General features: G+C 44.3%; 1 long non-coding RNA gene across 1 annotated transcript in view; it reads left to right on the top strand.

Annotated features, from left to right (window-relative positions):
• Nucleotides 1-21950, top strand: part of LOC139262128 (uncharacterized) — a 160801-nt gene extending 138851 nt beyond the window's left edge. The window contains exon 4 of the long non-coding RNA XR_011592908.1: nt 21806-21950. This is a non-coding gene — a long non-coding RNA (uncharacterized lncRNA). The remainder of the gene's footprint in view (nt 1-21805) is intronic.
• Nucleotides 21951-23173: the final 1223 nt, after the last annotated feature.

Below are 23173 nucleotides of genomic sequence, written 5' to 3'. Positions count from 1 at the left end.
CCCGAGTACAATCGGAAGGTTATTTGTGTCTTCCTTCGTGAAGACAGAACCGAAGTATTTGTTCAATTGGTCTGCCGTTTCTTTATTCCCCATTATAAATTTACCTGAAGCCGACTGAAAGGGACCTACGTTTATCTTCACTAATCTTTTTCTCTTCACATATCTATAGAAGCTTTTGCAGTCAGTTTTTATGTTCCCGGCAAGCTTCTTCTCGTATTCTCGTTTCCCCCTCTTAATTAAACCCTTTGTCCTCCTCTGCTGAATTCTAAATTTCTCCCAGTCCTCAGGTTTGCTGCTTTTTCTGGCAATTTATGTCTCTTCCTTGGATTTAACACTATCGTTAATTTTCCTTGTTAGCCATGGTTGATCATCTTCCCCGTTTTATATTTACTCCAGACAGGGATGTACAATTGCTGAAGTTCATCCATGTGATCTTTAAATGTTTGCCATTGCCTATCCACCGTCAACCCTTTAAGTATCATTTGCCAGTCTATTCTAGCCAATTCACGCTCAAACCATCTAAGTTACCTTTCCTTAAGTTCAGGACCTTAGTTTCTGAATTAACTGTGTCACTCTCCATCCTAATAAAGAATTCTACCATGTTATGGTCACTCTTCCCCAAGGGGTCTCGCACAACAAGATTGCTAATTAGTCCTTCCTCATTACACATCACCCAGTCTAGGATGGCCAGCTCCCTGGTTGGTTCCTCGACATATTGGTCAAGAAAACCATTCCTAACACACTCCAGGAAATCCTTCTCCACCGCATTGCTACCAGTTTGGTTAGCCCAATCAATAAGTAGATTAAAGTCGCCCATGATAACTGCTGTAACTTTATTGCAGACATCCCTAATTTCTTGTTTGATGCTGTCCCCAACCTTACTACTACTGTTTGGTGGTCTGTACACAACTCCCACTAGCATTTTCTGCCCCTTGATATTCCGCAGCTCCACCCATACCGATTCCACATCATCCAAGCTAATGTCCTTTCTTACTATTGCATTAATTTCCTCCTTAACCAGCAATGCCACCCCACCTCCTTTTCCTTTCTGTCTATCCTTCCTAAATGTTGTTTGCCCTGGATGTTGAATTCCCAGTCTTGGTCACCCTGGAGCCATGTCTACGTGATGCCAATTACATCATACCCGTTAACTGCTATCTGTGCAGTTAATTTGTCCAGCTTATTCAAAATACTCCTCGCATTGAGGCATAGAGCCTTCAGGCTTGTTTTTCTAACACACTTTGCGGCTTTAGAATTTTGCTGTAATGTGGCCCTTTTTATTTTTTGCCTTAGGTTTCTCTGCCCTGCACTTTTACTTTTCTTCTTTCTATCTTTTACTTCTGCCCCCATTCTACTTCCCTCTGTCTCCCTGCATAGGTTCCCATCCCCCTGCCATATTAGTTTAACTCCTTCCCAACAGCACTAGCAAACATTCCCCCTAGGACATTGGTTCCAGTCCTGCCCAGCTGCAGACCGTCCGCTTTGTACTGGTCCCACCTCCCCCAGAACCGGTTCGAATGTCCCAGGAATTTGAATCCCTCCCTTCAGCACCACTCCTCAAGCCACGTATTGATCTGAGCTATCCTGCGATTCCTACTCTGACTAGCACGTGGCACTGGTAGCAATCCTGAGATTACTACTTTTGAGGTCCTACTTTTTAATTTAGCTCCTAGCTCCCTAAATTCGTCTTATAGGACCTCATCCCGTTTTTTACCTATATCGTTGGTACCTATATGCACCATGACAACTGGCTGTTCACCCTCCCTTTTCAGAATGCCCTGCACCTGCTCCAAGACATCCTTGACCCTTGCACCAGGGAGGCAACATATCATCCTGGAGTCTCGGTTGCGGCCGCAGAAACGTCTATCTATTCCCCTTACAATTGAATCCCCTATTACTGTAGCTCTCCCACTCTTTTTCCTGCCCTCCTGTGCAGCAGAGCCACCCATGGTGCCATGAACTTGGCTGCTGCTGCCCTCCCCTGGTGAGTCATCCCCCCCCCAACAGTACCCAAAGTGGTGTATCTGTTTTGCAGGGGGATGACCGCAGGGGACCCATGCAGTACCTTCCTTGCACTGCTCTTCCTGTTGGTCATACATTACCTATCTGGCTGTGTACCCTTTACCTGCGGTAAGACTAACTCACTAAACGTGCTATTCACGTCATTCTCAGCATTGTGCATGCTCCAGAGTGAATCCACCCGCAGCTCCAGTGCTGCAATGCGGTCCATCAGGAGCTGCAGGCAGATACACTTCCCACACACTTAATCGTCAGGGACACTGGAAGCGTCCCTGAGTTCCCACATAGTACAGGAGGAACATAACACATGTCCGAGCTCTCCTGCCATGACTTACCCCTAGGTAAACTTAATTTGGCAACAATAATGCTAAAGGTTACTTACTGATTAAGAAAAGAAAAAGAAAAACTACTTACCAATCACCAGCCAATCACTTACCCCCTTGGGTGTGACGTCACCTTTCGATTTTTGCCTCCCTGCTGCAGCTGCACCGGCTGGCCTCTCCTCTGAACTGCCCACTCGATGCTATTCCTCCTCCTCACTCTCCCGCTCCCCAACTGCTGCTGATGGGCCTCTCCTCTGAACTGCCCGCTCGACGCTATTCCTCCTCCTCACTCTCCCGTTCCCCAACTGCTGCTGATGGGCCTCTCCTCTGAACTGCCCGCTCGACGCTGCTCCTCCTCCTCGCTCTCCTGCTCCCGACTCTTTGTGGAGCTCCTTCACAGCAAATGAGCTAAAGGTGGGCAGCGGAAACGTTACAAGGACACCCTCAAAGCCTCTCTGGTAAAGTGCGACATCACCACTGACACCTGGGATTCCCTGGCCGAAGACTGCCCTAGGTGGAGAAAGTGCATCTGGGAGGGCGTTGAGCTCTTCGAATCTCAACGCCGCGTGCATGAAGAGGTCAGGCGCAGGCAGCGGAATGAGCGTGCGGCAAATCAGTCCCACCCCTCCCTTCCCCCGACTAATGTTTGTCCCACCTGTGACAGGGTTTGTGGCTCTCGTATTGGACTGTTCAGCCACCAAAGAACTCACTTTAGGAGAGGAAACAAGTCTTCCTCGATTCCGAGTGTAGGGGGTGGTCTCGGGGGTCAGGTTCACCTCTGACCTTCTGAACGGTTCGAATCGCTCCTACTCCCTGGGTTCTAGACTTTTGATTTATTTGGGGATGTGACAAAGTGCAAGAGACAACTGGTTTTGATGCAAAGAACTTCGATTTTATTAAGGACAGGAACGTACAATGTCAAGCTTGTAATTACTAGAATAAAGATCACTTTATCGCACATTCAAAGGGGTTACAGAAAAATAATACACCTCCCACCTCCCAATGCCTAACTCTGACTAGGTTGAACTCCAGGGCAAACAGGGATTATGCTCACCAATCCTTTTATTGTCAGTTGGCGGTGGTTCGCGATTTCGGGGTTGGCTGGACTCTGTAGGTTCTGCTTGCTGCACCCCGAACGTCCTAGAAGACTTCTTACTGCATAGTCTTCAATCGGGTGGTGTCCGCTGATGCAGTAGGGTACATATTGGACTTATGGGGTGAGTATCCACTTTCTTCTGACAGCAGTAGGTTTCAAAGTCTCTTTAGGTAATGTTTCACCTGTTGGTAGCTAGTAACAGATTGTAGAGTGGAAACTTTTGAATCTTCGGTTTCTTCTTGAGTTTTGTTCTTAGAATTTGTCGATCGCGGTGTTTTCAATATTACCATGTTGGCTGTGGTCAGTTGCTGCCGCGGTGATGATGTCCGAAGTTACTGGGAACTGCTTTATCTGCCGTGATGATATTCTTCCTTCTTCTTCGATAGAAGGGCAGTGTGGCCCAGGAGTGTCTGGAGATGTTGATGCTCAGAAGAGCTGCATAGAAGGCTGTGTAGCAAGCTCTCTGGAAGGTTTGTTAAAACTGTTGCAGTGGTCTCTCTCTTTTTTCCCTCCTTCCCCTTCTCCTTTCGTTAAATAAAGAGGGCCCCAGCTACACTTTGGGAGCTGTTCTAATCTGTGTGCCAAATCAGCCCCAATTCTTTGTTTTAATTTTGGCGGGCTTGATATCTCTTTGTTATATTTTGGCGGGCCCATTAATGGTAACCTGTCTCGGATATGTCGATCTTTCGAATTTGTTTCTTGATTGGGAAAATTAACTTTTTGATATTTGCAATGTCTGCCTAGGCCTGGGTTTTCCATGGGGGCTGGATGGGCCATTATCATTATGTATGCACTGGATGGGTTTCCTGCTCAGAATGATGGCTGGCTATCTCTGGGTTGATTGTTGCTATGTTAATGTCTCCCGGGGAGAAGAGTTTTCGAGTTTACACAATTCCCCAGACAATTTGTTTAGCTTCAAAACCCCAGACAGCTTCAATACCCAAAACTGGTTTCCTTGAAGGGTAGTTATCCTTTAGTTCTCAGCCCTTTCCACATGGACCCAATCTGCCTTGTAATATCCCAAATTCAATTAAAACACGTAGTTTATTCCATGTGCACTTTAGGATCCCAAATTTTCTGGTTGATAGTTCCAAATTAAATTTCCTTTCCAATTAGTCCAAACACTGGGGTGGTGGGGGGGGGGGGGGGGGGGGGGGGGTTTCCCCATGAAATTTGCAATCCTACACAAGGGACTGCCTATGATGATGATGATGATGATGATGGGACAAAAGCAGGTATGTGGAGTTAGGTCGCAGATCAGCCATGATCTCATTGAATGGCGGAACAGGCTCAAGGGACTAAATGGCCTAATCCTGTTCCTATGTTCCTAACCCTAGGAAAACAGAAAGGGTTCATGCCATGGGCACTCCAAGACAGGCCTATGAGGACAAAAAAGATCTTTCGTATTTAGTATCTGCTACTCATCCGTCGCTAGAGCTATGCACATGCAGGCTTGTCAAGGTTTAATGCAGAGTTAATTGATCAAGAAAATAATTGCTTAGAATGAGCTAATCCTTATCTTCAACTGTCTTGTGCCATTATTCACAGCCAATGTGAAGTATTTTGCAACTAAAACTGGGAGTAATCCACATTGTCTTACCGGTATTATCAAAGTGAAAGAAATTTTGCAACTAATGAGCAAACCTGGCTTTTCTCAAATATTTTTTTTAAATGTTTATTATAAGTATTTGACATGTGCCATGAAGGGAATTCTTGCAGCAAGATGTATCACATGGCTTGGTTGAAATAGAAAAGAGAATCCAATGAATCTTTTGACACGAAGGTCAGAGAGAAGTCTATCAGAGAAACCAGAGTGAAGATGGATAGACGCTTTTGAGAGTGCGATAATGACAGGGAGGGAAAGCTAACAGGAGTTCAGAGTGCTTTAATAACTCTACTAGCCAGAGATGGTCAATAAATTCAGTGTATCACTTGTGTGCAAGAGTTAGGTTTGTAAGAATATAAGTAAGGTTAGTGCTAGCAACAGAACAGATGTCAGAAGAGTGCTGATCTATTACAATGATAGATATAGATTCATCAAGTTGACATTACTGAGCTGGATTCAAGCATTCTGCAGAAAGCCAAGGCTACCATCGCTGAAGGACATGGTTGTATAAGATCCAAAAATCTTTGCTAAAGCTCAAACCTTTGGACAGTAGGCTGAACTAACTAGACATTTGACAAAGCCAATAGATTTGATATTCAAAGCTGTTAATTTGTCAGTTCTACACAGAGCCTAATCTAAACTTGCCTTGCTGACTGTGTCAATCTTGGACATTGAGCATAATATCAACTTGTAATCAGTAGAACCCAACTGATGCTGAGTTATCATGATACACTTCAACTGCCTTTGTAACCTCAGTTATTAATTCTGTCAGCTAATAATTTCTACCTAGCTACCTGAGTACCTTGAATGCTTTATTCTTTAATATTAAGATGCTGTTAATTGCATTAAAAGTGTGTTACTAAAGAAATGTTAGTTTAGAATTTAATCGGCTGATTTCCTCTTTGATGATTTTTATCAAGAAAAAGTTAACTCATTCAATCAGTAGCTGACACGTGTCCCAGTGAGGATTGGTAGTGTAACTGCTAAGATAATTTGGACAGGTTAATGTAAAACAGTTCAACTGAGCCAAATTTAACTATCTGGTACTTCCCTAGATATGACAGTAAATTTGCAGACTGGAGTAAAGGTGAAGGGTGAAGGATTTGTTTAGTTCCCTTTGCATAATATACCTTACAAGGTTTATTGGCCTACCGATACCAATGTTCTTAGGCTATGCTTCTGTGGGTCATACAACCTCCCAGGACTGATAAGCCCCGAAATGAGGGCCACCCAAGAGGTTCACAATACCACAGCGGAGACAAGTACAGCTGGCGTCACCTGGCCCTCAGGTATCACCATGATAGATTTAATATCAGCACAAAGAGGCACAGGGGTCGACAGAAGCATCGGTTATAAATATGTAAGTCCACAGTAAAATCGCTTTGTCCGTTGTTCCAAAGTATGTCTCTTTAAAAATATGAAATGCTGGAAATCTCAGCGGGTCAGGCAGCACCTGTGGAGAGAAACCAAGTTAACGTTTCGGGTCGATGACCCTTCATCAGAATTGGCGAATGTTTGAAATGAACAAATTCTTAAGGAACACTGTAAGGGAGAGGGAAGGAAGGAATAAAAGGGAAGGTCTGTGATAGGGTGGAAGACAGGAGAGATTAGAGAGACAAAAGGGATGATGGGCCGACTTGAGATGGTAATAGCAGGTTAGAAAAAAATTAATCGAGATAGGGTGTGAATGGCGGAATAATTACCAACTGCCATAGAAAATAAAGAGAGAGAAAAAATTCATCAGAGCAAAATATAGGCAGAGGTTAAAGTTTAAAATTGTTGATCTCGATGTTGAGTCCAGAAAGCTGTAAAGTGCCTAAACGAAAAATGAGGTGCTGTTCTTCGAGCTTGCGTTGAGCTTCATTGAAACAGTGCAGGAGTCCAAGGACAAAGATATCAGAGTGGGACTGGAGTGAAGAATTAAAGTAACAGACGACCGGAAGCTCGGGATCATGCTTACAGAGTTACCGCCCCTCACAGGAAGTGGAGAGCAATGGTGCATGCTCCACCTCTTCTCAAGATGGGCTCAGGGGTGCTACATGGCCTCTCTGCATAGCGTTGACCCGTTTCAATGCCCCTCCCGTTAAAAGGGAGGGATGCTGCGAGCACTGCAGGCCATTTGATGACCTCCATTGGGCCACCAGGGATGCGGGGTTCCATGGTCGCAGCCTGGCACTGAAATGGAGTGCTGGGCTGCACGATCATGGCCCGGACCCCATAAAAGCAATGGATGACAGCCTGATCGATAAGGGGGGTAAAAAATAAAGATGGCGGTGCACACGCATTTCCCCTTTACGTTTGTCCCGCAAACGGTGTGCGGCCTGGTTCACAACCCGCGAGGCTGACGCAAGCATTGCCAGTGGCGGCCTCACGGTGTGCTGCCCAATTTCCGCCATGGGCAGAAACAGATCACTGCATAGAGTCGCAGTGGCCCAGGGTACGGCACTTCTGCATTCGCGCCTTTGCTAACTCCTGCACAATTTCATGGGAGCCGGTAGCGCCTCCTCCCCTCCCTCCCATCCCCCCTCTCCGGGCGAAAATACTTTTGTTCTCCGGAGTCGCTAACAGGAGGCACACAATAGGGGAATTTTGCACCCTAGCAATCCTTGCCGATAGACTCGGCACTGAAAACTGAAGGCAGTGCAATGGCGTAAACTTGAGGAACTTGCCCACTAAAGATGCCAGAAAAAGTTAGGGCTGGTGCATTCAGAAATAAGTTAATTTTTAATGGTGTGATAAGTGATAATTACTGGCAAACAACCTCTCTGGCCCTGAAAATTTAATTTTGTAAATGTGGAGACTCATTCCTTCAGAAGTTAATTGGTGTTTGAGATTTACTTTTTCTGACCGCCTCGTACTTCTATTTGTCTTTTCCAATCTTTATTCTGCTTTCTGTACATGATTTAAAACTAATTTATACTTCCAGGTTTGGAATCTGCGTATCTCAGTGAGGATTCTTCAACATGATTAGTTGAAGAGCTTCGTTGTTCCTTGGCTTGCTCACAGATGCCACAAATCCCCTGTAAAGGGTGCCACACTGGATCAAACATCAGATTTGAGCAAGTCTGTGCTCGAAAGCTCACAAAACTTTGTGGGGAGCTGTCAATGAGATGACCGATCTTTTGTTCTTTTGCCACTGACCTCGTAATTCGGGCCAATATTTCAGACAAAGTTTGTGAACAGTCAAAACTGTGAACTCAACCACTTCCTGGTTTGACATGGTAAATTACATCTCTTTTCTATATGCTTAAGTCAGGTGCAATTCTGTTATAAATGACAAAATTTCTGAGCCCATTTCTGGCGCTCATTATCCTGTCAGTTGCATGCATGCAACAGTTTGGGGGAAACAGGCACATCTTCTGCCAGAGCCTAATTCCACCGAAATTTAGTTTGTATTTTAGATTGGGCGTAACTATTCCATATATAATATGCACTCCAAATTCCAACTTCTGAAGCCAGAACTCCAAAAACTGGAACTTCAGGCCCTGTGTTCTTTAATCCATATCAGGAACCATTTATTTTACAATTCTATCAAAATAGTAATCGCAACAGAATAAATTAAACGCTGCTTCAAAGTTTACACAAGCAAATCCATGCATAAATCATCTCATTTTGCTTATAAAATAGAAATGGTAATTTTCGGAGTTTGATGGTGGCGGGGAGCCTCATCACCTGGTCACACATTTCTGGAAATTCCAGGTATGGCACTGTGGCTCAGTGGGTAGCACACTTGCCTTTGAGTCAGAAGGTTGTGGGTTCAAGTCTCACTCCAGGGACTTTAGCACATAAATCTAGGCCAACACTCCAGTTCAGTGCAAAGGGAGTGCTGCACTGTTGGAGGAGCCATCTTTGGGATGTCACATTAAACCACGTCTGCTCTCTCAGGTAGATGTAAAAGATCCCATGGCACTACTTTGAAGAAGAGCAGAGGAGTTATCTCCTATGTCCTGGCCAATATTTATCCCTCAATCAATATAACAAAAAACAGTTTATCTGGTCATTATCACATTGCTGTTTGTGGGAACATGCTGTGCGCAAATTGGCTGCTGTGTTTTCCACATTACAACAGTGACTGCACTCCAAAAGTACTTCATTGACTGCAAAGCACTTTGAGACCTCTGGTGGTCATGAAAGGTGCTATATAAATGTAAATATGTCTTTCTTTATTGATTTTTCATCCCTTAAAATTAATGAATAATTTCTTCATGTATATTGTTGGTGTTCAAGATTTCCCATCACAGCAAAAACTGAGAAAATTCCCTCAACGTGTATGATACCAGTTATGTTAGGATCATTTTATTTTTCCAGAATCACACATGTTGCTCCTGATTTTAATTGTTCAACATGGCCACTCCTGATTATCTAACGTACAATATCACTCCAATGTTGACTCCATGACGTTCTGTTCCAAACACCAGTCTACACAAATTTCACATTTCACTTTGCATAATGACTCAATGAAAAAAATGAAGGAGGAGTGAAATGACATAAAAAGAGATTAATTAAAAAGAGGGGTAAAAACAAACTCACTCTTTTGGCAATTCCTCAATTCTACTGCGCTATTTTATATCTGTTGCTTGGAAACACAGGCTTCGATATGCATTCTGCAAACGTAAAGTACCCATAGTCAATCAGAACTGGCAGTTGTATCTGGGTCTTCTGAAACTAACCATTAATCCCCTTGTTATACTATTATTTTCATGCTGTAACAAATCTTCAATTCTGCTGCAATAGCTCCCCCCAAAGTCACCTAAGTACATGGTAAGTAACTCTTAAGGAATCGTAACCAGTATTCTACTATAGAAACATAATTTCTCAGTCAGTTCTTTTTTCCATTACCGTACAAGCTTTAGAAAGGTTTTATGGGCTCCATACCAGAAGAGTATAATGTTGTATACCATACCTTGGCGGTTACAGATGCAAGAGCAAAAGCAAGTAGGTCATTATGCAGTCACCTGATGCTTGCTGTTATTTAATAATAACCGTGTGAGAAAGAGTCAACACCCAACTGACCTTCATTGTTGACATTCACAATCATATTGTTGACTGTGACTGTTCATCCAAAGCACTGAGGGAACTGTGTTCCATTTTTAATAAATGTTTTTCCACTGAGATTTTTCCAAGTTTCCGATAGGTATCACAAATTTGCCTCAACCTCTATTGTCTTTCAACAAACCTGTATGTAATTTTAAGTCTGTAGTTTTTGAAAAGATTAGGACATTATCTTCCATAATCCTTATTAATCTGCAGCTCACATGCTAATAACAAGCTCTGATGACAGAAGTACCAATTCTCCAGTCTCCATGGCTGGTGATGCTGGAGGAGACCAAAGACCAAGGCTGGAAAATCAGGCAGAGATTGAAATCATTGCCATTTCTGGGCCATGCACAGTCATCCATTGGCCTTTCAGGCTGGCATTAAGTGCTCTTATTCAAAATATATAAGAGCTTTGCTTAAATATTATTATACATTTAAATTAAGGGAGCACAATTTTCTGTCCACTGAGCAAGGGGTTGCACTTAAAGGATTGCAGCCTACATTTAAAGGGATGTAGCCACTAAAAAGTAAGGGGGTCATTTACAAGACTTTAAGAGCATATAAAGAGCTTCAAAAAAGACAAGGAAAAATATCTTTGAATATAACCTTTCATGACAGCTCAGGAGGCAATAAAACATAAGTGCAAGCTATCGAACCCAAACTGGAGCAGGGATCAGAAATGATAAGCCCAAGATGCCATTATGAGAGGTTACACATAACCCTGTTAGCCTAACATCTGTTGTTGCTAAAATGCTGGAATCCATTATTAAGGAAGCAGTAGCAGGGCATTTGGAAAAGCATAATACAGTCAAGCAGAGTCAGCATGGTTTTATGAAAGGGAAATCATGTTTGACTAATTTGCTGGAGTTCTTTGAGGATGTAATAAGCAGGGTATATATTTGAATTTCCAAAAGGCATTCGAGAAGGTGCCACATTAAAGGTTACTGCACAAGATAAGAGATCAGGGGTTGGCGGTAATATATTAGCATGGATATCATCATAGGCAGTCCCTCAAAACGAGGATGACTTGCTTCCATGCCAAAAAAGGATGAGTTCACAGGTGTTTCATGGAGGACCTTATATTTCAAGTCCTGAACTACATCCTGATGGGTGGAAGATGCCTGTGCATGGATTTTTTTAACGTGTGGTGGCTGTTGCACTCCAGCCACCAAACGAGCCTGACAGAGCTAGGTCTTGGTCCAGTGGCAAGGATTACCCAAGACGACTGGAGACCAGCTCTGCTGCACTGACCTAGTGCACACACATATCGCAGTGTGGGCTGGCCCGTGCTGTCCCTGGGCCTATGCCTCTTCTGGCCCCGAACTCACGCATCTCCTGGGCCCCGATCACCTCCCTCGACAGTCTCTCGCTGCTCCTTCGCCTCGACCTCGCCACTCCTGCTGTACCTGCCCACGCTCCAATCACTGACCTGGACCTTGATGACATCCCTCTTCGCTGCCGTCGCCCTCCTGCACCAGCTCGCGTTGTACCTTGCAGTAGTACGCCGCCACGCTGTCCAGGGGCCGCTCGCCGCTCCTTTTATGGTCCCGACCTGTCGCTGATGATCTCTCGCAGGTCAGGGCCACCACGCTGCTCCAGGGGCCACTCCTTTTAAGGCCCCGGCCTGCCGCTGATGGATAATGGATTGGCTAACTAACAGAAAACAGAGAGTCGGGATAAATGGGTCATTTTCTGGTTGGCGAACAGTAACTAGTGGGATGTCACAGGGATCGACGTTGGGGCCTCAAATGTTTAAAATCTATATTAATGACTTGGATGAAGGGACTGAGTGTAATGTAGCCAAGTTTGCTGATGATTTAAAGATGAGTGGGAAAGCAAGTTGTGAGGAGGATACAAAAAAATCTGCAAAGGGATAGAGACAGGCTATGTGAGTGGGCAAACATTTGGCAGATGGAGTATAATGTGGGAAAGTGAGAGGTTATCCACTTTGACAGGAAAAATAAAAAAGCAAATGATTATTTAAATGGAGAGAAATTACAAAATTCTGCCGTTCAGAGGGACCTGGGGTTCCTTGTGCATGAAACACAAAAGGTTAGTATGCAGGTACAGCAAGTAATCAGGAAGGTAAATGGAATGTTGGCCTTTATTGCAAGGGGGATGGAGTATAAAAGCAGAGAAGTCCTGCTACAATTGTACAGGCTATTGGTGAGGCCACACCCAGAGTACTGCGTACAGTTTTGGTCTCCTTATTTAAGGAAGAATATACTTGCATTGGAGGCAGTTCAGAGCAGAGAAGGTTCACTAGGTTAATTCCGGAGATGTGGGGGTTGACTTATGAAGAACAGATGAATAGGACGGGCCTATACTCATTGGAGGTTAGAAGAATGAGAGGTGATATTATTGAAACATATAAGATAATGAAGAGGCTCGACAAGGTAGATGCAGAGAGGATGTTTCCACTCATGGGGGATTCAAAATGAAGAGGAATAGTTTAAGAATAAGGGGTCGCCCATTTAGAACTGAGATGAGGAGGAATTTCTTCTGTCAAATGGTCGTAAATCTGTGGAATTTTCTGCCCCAAAGAGCTGTGGAGGCTGGGTCATTGAACATATTTAAGGTGGAGATAGACAGATTTCTGATCGACAAGGGAGTGAAGGGTTATGGGGAGCGGGCAGGGAAGTGGAGCTGAGCCCAAGATCAGATCAGCCATGTTCTTACTAAATGGCAGAGCAGCCTCCAGGGTCCTAATGGCCTACTCCTGCTCCTAGTTCTTATGTTCTTATGTTCTTGATGCATTCTTGTAAATCTCCTCTGTACCCTCTCTAGTGCAATCACGTCTTTCCTGTAATGTGGTGACCAGAACTGTACACAGTTCTCTAGCTGTGGCCCTGCTTTTGTGGTAAATATCAATGATTTAGACTTCAATATAGGGGGCATGATTAAGAAGTTTGCAGATGATACACCAATTGACCATGTGGTTGATAGTGAGGAAGATAGCTGGAAGATATCAATCGACTGGTCAGGTGGGCAGAAAAGTGGCAAATGGAATTCAATCCGGAGAAGTGTGAGGTAATGCATTTGGGGAGGGCTAACAAGGCAAGAGAATACACAATAATTGGTAGGGTACAAGCAGAAACCAAGCGTTGACAGCAAAAGGAGCGTGCGTCAACCCCAAGCTCCTCGATCACCCTTTCCTTCAACCACTGTCTGCCCCACCTGTGACAGAGACTGCAGGTCCCGCATTAGACTACTCAATCACCTGAGAACTCACTTTTAGAGTGGAAGCAAATTATCCTCGACTCCGAGGGACTGCCTATGATGATGATGATGATGATGACTGAGAAGTGTAGAGGAAGAGAGGGACCCTGAAAAAGAAAGAAAAAAAAAGACTTACATTTATATAGCACCTTTCACGACCACTGGACATCTGAAATCGCGTTACAGCCAATTAAGTACTTTTGGATTGTAGTTACTGTTGTAATGTGGGAAATGCGGCAGCCATTTTGTGCACAAGCAAGCTCCCACAAACAGATAATCTGTTTTTGTTATGTTGATCGAGGGATAGATATTGGCCAGGACACCGGGGCTTAATTCCCCTGCTCTTCTTCGAAATAATGCCATGGGATCTTTTTCGTCCACTTGTTAGCAGGACAGGTAGATAAGGTGGTTAACCGAGGCATAAAATATAAGAGCAGGGAGATTATGCTAGAACTGTATAAAATACTAGTTAGGCCACTGTGATCTATGTAGCACAAAAATCACTGACTCCACACGGTCTGGTGTTGATCTAACTGCTGTGACCTTGGTCCTTTATTGAACGGCTCCAGAGTGCTCCACAGGTGTGGTGGGCAGCCTTTTATACTGCCTCGTGCAGGTGCTTTCAGGTCTCCCACCACAGCGCCCTCTGTGGTGCACCATTGTACTTATCATACATTTAATGTACCTCGACAATACACAACATCACTTCCCTCCCCAGTTCAAAAAGCCGTTGCTTGAATCCCCTAAATCGAAAAACACATTAGCCCATTGGTATTGTTGGTCACGGATCCACGTCCCTGAATTTAAACACAGTGACCATTCAGCATTGAAATATTAACTCTTGTCGTAATTCGCAATTCATGTCCATTATTTTAAACACAGTGACCACCCAGCATTAAAATATTATTTCTTGTCATAAATCCATCATCCTACATTTACATGGCACACTTAGACTCGCTCTAGCCTTACAAAAGTCCAAGAGTCTTTATGTGGGGACCGCAGTGGTGTGAGGCCCTTTTAAGACGCCCGGGAGCATTTCCCTTTTAAGACGCCATCTTGTGGCTCCCACGAGGCTTCCGTTGGATGCCGCCATCTTAGGTGTTCTGCTGGCCCAGAAAGAAGAAGAAGAAGAAACACGGAAGGAGGGAAAGGGAAACACAGAAGGTGGGGAGAGGGAATTTTTGGGAAAGGTTTCAGGCATTTGTCCAAGATCCTCTTCCTCTGGTGCTGCTGGACATACTCGATGCTGGCCCTCTCAAACTCAGCGCGACATTTCGTTACAGAATGAGGAACAACAAACATCAGCGGCAGCGCCGGTTTGCTTCCCGCCGCGCCCGCCGTGGCCACAGCCTCCATTCCCGCCGTGGCCGCCTCTCCTGCTGCCTCCGTGGCCGCCTCTCCTGCGGCCTCCGTGGCTGCCTCTCCTGCAGCCTCCGTGGCCGCCACCATCGCGGCCGCTGCTGCCGCCTGACTGTTCCGCTGCGTGGATCCCCCGGACATCGATGGACCACAGCGCCCCGCCGGCCCGCACCCCAGCAATGAGCCCGCACCTGTAACCTCGAGTGGAGGCTGAGGCTGCAGGATTGCTTGGGGCCAGGAGTTCTGGGCTGCTGCTGCAGCTCCAGCTCGGTTGGCGCTGCCCTTTGGAAATCTGGGGAGCAGCAGTCTGTGGAGAAGTGAAGAAGTCTTCCCAGCTCCCACGGACCTTTCCCATCCATCTTCTGCCGAGGAGCGTCGGCCCATCGCCTGCAATGAACCATAAAGGTAAACCGTGCGTCTCGCCCCCGTGAGATACCTGCACATCCGTTCTGCCGAGTACAGGTATCAGTTCCTTGGTGTAAGTACGCAGCTTTGCCGTGACCGGGACCAGCTTGGGTCATGCAGCTGGGTTACCCCACAGTTTATCAAAAGTTCTCTGACTCATCAACGACGGACCCGATCCCATATCCACTGCCATACTCACTGGGACTCCGTCAATTTTTACTTCCATTATCACTGGGGGTGAATCGTCGGTGCACGTATACAGTCCCAACACCTCATCTTCTTCTGTCTGCTCCTCGCTGAACAGTGGATCATCCACCATCTCCTCAGCCACATGGTGAGTCCGATTTCTTTTACACATATGCTGAAGGTGGCCTTTAATGTGGCAGGTATTGCACGTATACTCTGCAAACCTGCACCGTGACTTCCTCCGCAGCGCCAGCATGGTGCGGCTTAATTGGCCCCCCTCAGCGGACTCTGAGTTTCAGGACCCCGAGGTCTGTGCTCTCTGCCCCGGGCAGAGCCACGTTCTGCAGTTTTGTCCATGGTGGCCGCTATCCTGTGGACAATGCCTGCTGGGTTTGAGACTGTGTGGATCATCTGCTTGGTGCTGCACGTCGAGGTCATATATGCCCAGCTGATGGTGATGACCTTTGTCAGGGTGACTGGGGGTTCCGTGGCTAGCAGCTTGTGAAGGAGGCTCTCATGGCCAATCCCCATGATGAAAACATCCTGCAGCGCCCCAAAATCACACGGCGCCGCAAGTCTCCTGACGTCCTGGTCCTCGGGTCTGCAGTGATGGTAAAATTTGTATCTGGCCGTGAAGATGCTCTCCTTCGGTTTCAACTGGTCACGAATGAGTTCAGTCAGGACCTCGTATGACTTGTCCCTGGTGCTCCCGGGTGCCAGCAAATCCCTGACGAGACAGTAAACCTCATCGCCACAACTGGAGAGCAATATCGCCTTACGCGTCTCTCTCAGTGCGTTTGTGTCCTCCGTCAGGTCGTTTGCTGTGAAGTAGTACTCGAGCTTTTCCATAAAGGCCTCCCAATCATTGCCCACCGTAAAATCCTTTAGCGAGCCCAGAGTAGCCATGGTTGCGTGGAATTCGTCCGCTTCCTCGTCGCCAATGTGATGTATGTAGCACTCCACACGGTCTGGTGTTGATCTGACTGCTGTGACCTTAGTCCTTTATTGAACAGCTCTAGAGTGCTCCACAGGTGTGGTGGGCAGCCTTTTATACTGCCTCGTGCAGGTACTTTTAGGTCTCCCACCACAGTGCCCTCTGTGGTGCACCATTGTACTTATCATACATTTAATGTACCAACAGCCACAGCTAGCTTACACTGTACAGTTCTGGTCACCACATTACAGGAAAGATGTGATTGCACTAGAGAGTGTGCAGAGGAGATTTATGAGGATGTTGCCAGGACTGGAGAATTTTAACTATGAAGAAAAATCGGATAGGCTGGGGTTGTTTTCTTTGGAACAGAGGAGGCTGAGAGGGGACTTGATTAGGTTTATAAAATTATGAGGGGCCTAGTTAGAGTGTATAGAAGGACCCATTTCCCCGAGCAAAGAGGTCAACAACCAAGGGACATAGATTTAAAGTAATTGGTTGAAGGATTAGAGGAGAGTTGAAGAGAATTTTTTTCACCCAAAGGATGGTGGAGGTCTGGAACTCACTGCCTGAAATGGGACAGCATTAAGCTTTGCAGAAAGTCCAGCAAATTGTCCCCAATGTCTCTAATTGATTACTGAAGACCCTTTCCATAGTTAGTGGGTATGCATGACTTTCTGCATGATATGTAACATTCATATTTTCATTTAATAATGTGCATTGTGAATCACAAAAGAAGTGAATGTAATTAGTAAACGCAAATTATATGCATTTTGTTTATTTATACAATGGTTTGTCTTCCGCTGTTTGGCACAAAGCCTATCCAATGACAGATGGTCCTAATAATATCATGAAGCTAAAGTAATTAGCAGCTGACCTTGTTTTATTTTTACTATTCCCAGTGCACTTTCCAAAGTAAGTTTTATCTAACACAGTAAATTGGAGTTATTTTTATTTGTACCGTTTAACCTAAATGCATAGATAATAAAGTAATTATTAATACTTTAGATGCACTATAGCAGCTAGTTAAATGTTTCTGTCCTCTAGATAGGAACCATAAAACTTGATTAGCATAAACCTAGGAAAATTTCACATCTCCCCACCCACGCCCCGCCCCCCGCCTCCGCCCTCTCCTTGCGCCTGTGGTACCAGCAGTAAAAATTTTCAGGGTAATTAATGCGCAGTGAGTGGCCAATTAGCCCAACCTTTCAGCAGCATGTTGATTTGAATGGGTCGGTGAAACGTGCAGCAAAGCCGATGCAGTCGGAACTTAACAGATCGCAGATCGGGATTTAGTGCATACAAACCTGGGGTCAATTTCAAAGACTATGGTGGTGTACTGAGAGTATGCCATCAAACTGGCTGCAAATTCAGGGCTACTATGTGCTAAGTTAAAGGAGAACGTATATAGAGCCAAGTATGTCTCTAACCTTCATCCTTCCTGTGTGTCAGTACAATAAGTCCTTCGAAGATGCCAACATTTTTAATTGTAAGTTGCAGTGTGAATGTGTGCCCCTCTGGACTATAGGGATGTATGAATAACAAAAGCTGTAAATTTTTCTGAGGTTTTGAGATAGATCAGTAGTAAATGTAGAACAGATTGATAGGAAACACTTAGTGGCATGCATACTGGGGCAATCCACTGGGAAAATGATAATGTTGCATGGTCTTACCTTGAAAATTTTGGCCACATATGTTCCCAGGTCAAGCAGGTAAGAAAGAAAGATCTTTAATTCATATAGCAGCTTTCATGGCTTCAAGGCAATCCAAAGTGCTTTACAGCCAATTAAGTAATTTTGAAATTTTTGTCACTATTGTAATGTAGAGAAACATCGCAACCAATCTACACACAGCAAGATTGCACAAACAGCAATGAGATAAATGATCGGATAATCTATTTGTTTTGTGGTGTTGATTGAGGGATAAATATTGGCCAGGGCACCTTGTTCTTCTTTGAATAGCGCTATGGGATATTTTACCTGAGAAAGCAAACCCAGAATCAGCCATGATCTTGTTGAATGGCGGAGCAGGCTCGAGGGGCTAGATGGCCTACTCCTGTTCCTAATTCTTATGTTCTTATGTTTAACTCATCTAAAAGGTGGCACCTCCAACAGTGCTACGCTACCTCAGTATTGTACTGAAGCATCTGCCTTGATTGTGTGCTCAAGTCTCTGAAATAGTGTCTCATCCTACAAGCTCTGACTGAGAGTTAAGAGTGCTACCACTGAGCCAAGGCTGACACTGAACTGCTGTCTTATGGAAATGGTATCCAACTGTTCGCATTCCCATCTCGTGCAGCAATATGTCACTTTGCTATCCATCAAAGAAAAGGTTTGAATGATGCACTCCTTTATTACTTTTTCTCCTCTTGAATTTTGAGATGCAGAAAACAATTGGATTATCCTCATCACTGCCTCGGCTGACGTGAATTAGCTCAACACAGAAAAGGGAGCAAATCTAGTATCTTCCTCATTTGAATTTCTCAGCACGAGATGATAAATGTATCCGCTGCTAGACTCAGGAACTTAGTCTCATTATTTTTTCTCCTGAAATATTAAGCATAATATAATGGAATTCGCAACAGAACTCAAAATATTTATTCACTCGAGTGGTGACTGGGAATCATTCATTTACATCAAGGCCCATAGATGCCCAATGCAAATTTTGTCCTTTGCCATGCTAGTATTTAGTCGAATAATTACTAGCTTCATTTTCCAAGTACTCCACTATAATTGTCCAGTGTAAATGAAGACCCTTTAGCTTTAAGTAAACTACACTTCAAATTGTTCCATTTACTAGTATAAAGTAGAAGTTGTACCTGCAGGATTTTTAGCCCCATATACAGTATAAATTCAATGGTATTCATCATTCCAAAGATCACTTTGGTCTACAGACTTTTAATTTTCTGTCTCATTGCTCATGGCTGGAATCCTATTGTATAACAAATGCACTATCTACTACAGCAAAATTCCAATAAAACTAAAAACCCATTGACCAGACTAGTCTCTTATAATAGCAAATAGGTTTCAGCGTCAGATTCATACTATATAAGGTAAAGGGCTGGACTACTGACAAGTCTTGCAAATCAAGGTTTTTAAATAACAATAACAAAAGAGACTTTGGTAGGTATGTATTGGTGGTGGTACGTGTCCATTGATTTCTCTTCTTTTAAAGAAGAGGTTCTATTTTGGCAAATTGGGATATTTTTATGACTACTATTGCATAGTAAAATTAAGTTACCAGAGCCCGAGTTTGTTCGACTTACCGTTGGCTGCCGCCAAGTTTTCTCGGCGGTCTCGATTTTTGGGCGCTCTCCCCTCCGAGTGAGTTTCGTCAGGTCCTCCGGCGGGGAGAGAGGACCGTTGGGGACCGCTGGCATGTGCCAGTGTGCAACGCCCACAAGAGTCCTCCGGCTCACTGAGTTCCCAGTTTGGTCTGGGCGGTCCTCCGCTCCAGCAGGGGAAAAGACCGTCACATGGAGGCAGGTCTTACCTAAGTGGTAAGTATGAAGACCTGCAAAAAAAGACTAGTGCACTTATTTTCTTTATTTCTTTTGCAGGGATTTAGGTGGATGAGGCCCTCTGAAGGATTTCTAGTGTTTTTTTAATTGTTTTGATAACTTTTTATTTTATCAGTTCTCCCCTCCCTGGGGCCGACTCTATCCTCGGCGGTACGGCCAAAATCAGCGTGCAAGGCTCATTTTTTCCACCGGGTGGTCTTTCCCACATTTTTTCATGAAACTTCTGCCCAAAGTATCGTCAGGATCTCAGCGATTCTTTGGGCGGTACTTGGGCGGAACTTAGCTTTCACCAAACTCGAGCCCTTTATTTATAAATGAGTTTTGATTAATTGGTCATAACAACTGGTTATTTATAGAGGTAGCAGCCAGTGATGGCATTGACTTGTATTTGTCATTGAATGTAAGTGCTTTAACTGGAACATTTAATTGAAGGTAAATTTGCATTCCATTTCAGTTTAACTGGTCAAGTAGCTCAGGTTAAGGATTTGCAGTGCCATCATGTGGTGCAATAGGCCTGGTCCTACTCCATATGAGCATTGTAAACAGCCAACCCATGTTAGCAGATTACTTTCTTCTGCAGTGTAAACTATTGTCTTACTAAGGAACAATGTGGCTTCAGGATGCAGGCAGAGTTTGTTCAAGAGCAAACTGCAAATTTTCTCAAAATAACACTTTATAATAAAAGTTCTCAATTTACAGGTATATAAACTTGAACAATAAACATAAAAGATATCTTAAACTTCACATTTTCTAGGGTACATTGATTTGTTGATATGCTGTTCAAGTTTTATGCAAAGATATTTCTGAGTAGGGTTCATTGGGCCATTAGAAGTAAACTTGGCTGTAAGCTTGTGAATATCTACATGCTGCAGTCGCTCAGAGACTGTCAACTTTTGGTTCATTTAAAATTTTACTGTTCTATAGTTATAAACAAGAGTTACTACCTTTTTGAATTAAAATTTTAGATTGTTTACAGATGGCATGAAAAAGGAAACTTTAATTTTGAAGTATTTTTGGTTTTACTAAATATATTTAGTGTATATGACATTGAAAAGTGTCAGATGGGGAGTTTGTCCAAACACAGATAGTCTATTAATGGTGCTGTGTTTTAACAACTGTTCATTTTATGAACAAAATTGGGTTTAAATGAATGTATGAGGTAAATGTTTATTTAATGCTAACTTAATACCTGCCAAACTGAAATTTTATGGGCTCAATTTTGCCGGGTCATTTGCGCCATTTTTTTGTGTATTTATTTTTTTCAAAGTTTCCCCCTGCTATCTACGCCGGTGTAACTGAGTTAGTTACGATTTCTCCAGGCGAGTTTTTTTTGACATTCCCTCACTCCCGAGAAACCTTCTGGTGAGTTATCAGAAAGCAGTGCACATTGACAAATCTGAAAGACAACTGTTTTAATCGAAGATTTTGGTGGGAGTCAAGAACAATCAAAAATTCAATAATAATGTTCGACTTTTTTTTTTAACCTGCCAACGTAGTAAATGGAAGTTTTTTGGATTTCGAAAGTTTTCATTTTTTTTCTTACTCACACACTACCATCGAACATCTTCAAGCAGCGCTGGAGCGTCATAGATTTGTCCTTCAGAATCGGCCCCACATCCGGACAGGGGCTTGGGGCTCGGCTGGAAAACAAGCCCGGGGGGAGAGAAGGAGGTGTCGACCAAGATGCTTTCTACACTGACTCCAGGGAGCGAGGTGCAGATCGGAAGGCTTCTGAAGACTGCAATAAGTTTGGGGAAGGGGGCGGGGGGGGCGGGGGAGGGGGAGGTGGGGAGAGAGAAGGGGAGAAGTCAAAAGAGTGCAATTAGTTGGGGGGGGGAAGGGAGGAGAAGTTTTAATAATCAAACAAATAATGGAAATGATTCAGTTTCAATATAAAATATATTTGGTTCAAAAGTTTAACAAACAGTTTGTACTTAAGTTAACTTTAATAAAATTATTCTTGTATGAAACTTTAAAGTTTTCAGTTACAAACACTTACAAACTTGAAGATCACTTACAAACTTGAAGATCACTTAAAAACTTTAAGATCGCTTACTAATAAACGTGTAAATTTACATAACTTACAAAAACCTTTTAATTTCAGAGCAACAGTTACAACAGTAACAATAATAATAACAACAACAGCAGCAGCAAAGAACCCATCGCTCCTCTACCTTATTCTAATACCGCCCGCCGCGCTTGTTTTTGGTGACTCCACCACCTCTGCCCACAGGCGGTGGCGGCGTGTTTCTGAGGTTGGTACCAAGTTTATTCTTTCTAACATCTCAGGTAGTGCGCACCTGTTGGGGGGGGCGGGCGTCAGGCAGCAATGTGGAAGGGCCGGCTTGGAGCTCTTCAGAGGCTGGTGCGGGGATTGGAGTGGGAGTGACAGTTGATTCTGTCACTGGGCACGGGGTCTAGGCATGTTCCCTTATTGCAGCAGCTACTCCAACATGCCGTCCCTCATGAGCCCCGACAGTGCCTAAATGATCTGCAACATTCCCTACCTCATGTTAACATAGAAACATAAAAAATAGGTGCAGGAGTAGGCCATTCGGTCCTTCGAGCCTGCACCACCATTCGATAAGATCATGGCTGATCATTCCCTCAGTACCCCTTTCCTGCTTTCTCTCCATACCCCTTGATCCCTTTAGCCGTAAGGGCCATATCTAACTCCCTCTTGAATATATCCAATGAACTGGCATCAACAACTCTCTGCGGCAGGGAATTCCACAGGTTACTAACTCTCTGAGTGAAGAAGTTTCTCCCCATCTTGGTCCTAAATGGCCCACCCCTTATCCTAAGACTGTATCCCCTGGTTCTGGACTTCCCCAACATCGGGAACAATCTACCCGCATCTAACCTGTCCCGTCCTGTCAGAATCTTGTATGTTTCTATGAGATCCCCTCTCATCCTTCTAAACTCCAATGTATAAAGGCCCATTTGATCCAGTCTCTCCTCATATGTCAGTCCGGCCATCCCAGGAATCAGTCTGGTGAACCTTCGCTGCACTCCCTCAATAGCAAGAATGTCTTTCCTCAGATTAGGAGATCAAAATTGGACACAATATTCCAGGTGGGGCCTCACCAAGGCCCTGTACAACTGCAGTAAGACCTCCCTGCTCCGATACTCAAATCCCCTAGCTATGAAGGCCAACATACCATTTGCCTTCTTTACTGCCTGCTGCACCTGTATGCCAACTTTCAATGACTCATGAACCATGACACCCAGGTATCGTTGCACCTCCCCTTTTCCTAATCTACCACCATTCAGATAATATTCTGTCTTCGTGTTTTTGCCCCCAAAGTGGATAGATAACCTCACATTTATCCACATTATACTGCATCTGCCATGTATTTGCCCACTCACCTAATCTGTCAAAGTCACCCTGCAGCCTCTTAGCGTCCCCCTCACAGCTCACACCGCAACCCAGCTTAGTGTCATCTGCAAACTTGGAGAGATTACACTCAAT

This window comes from Pristiophorus japonicus, chromosome 4, assembly GCF_044704955.1.
Source record: "Pristiophorus japonicus isolate sPriJap1 chromosome 4, sPriJap1.hap1, whole genome shotgun sequence".
Taxonomy (NCBI): Eukaryota; Metazoa; Chordata; class Chondrichthyes; family Pristiophoridae; genus Pristiophorus; species Pristiophorus japonicus.
Note: the sequence above shows the minus strand (reverse complement) of the source record. Positions and strands in the feature narration are given on the sequence as shown.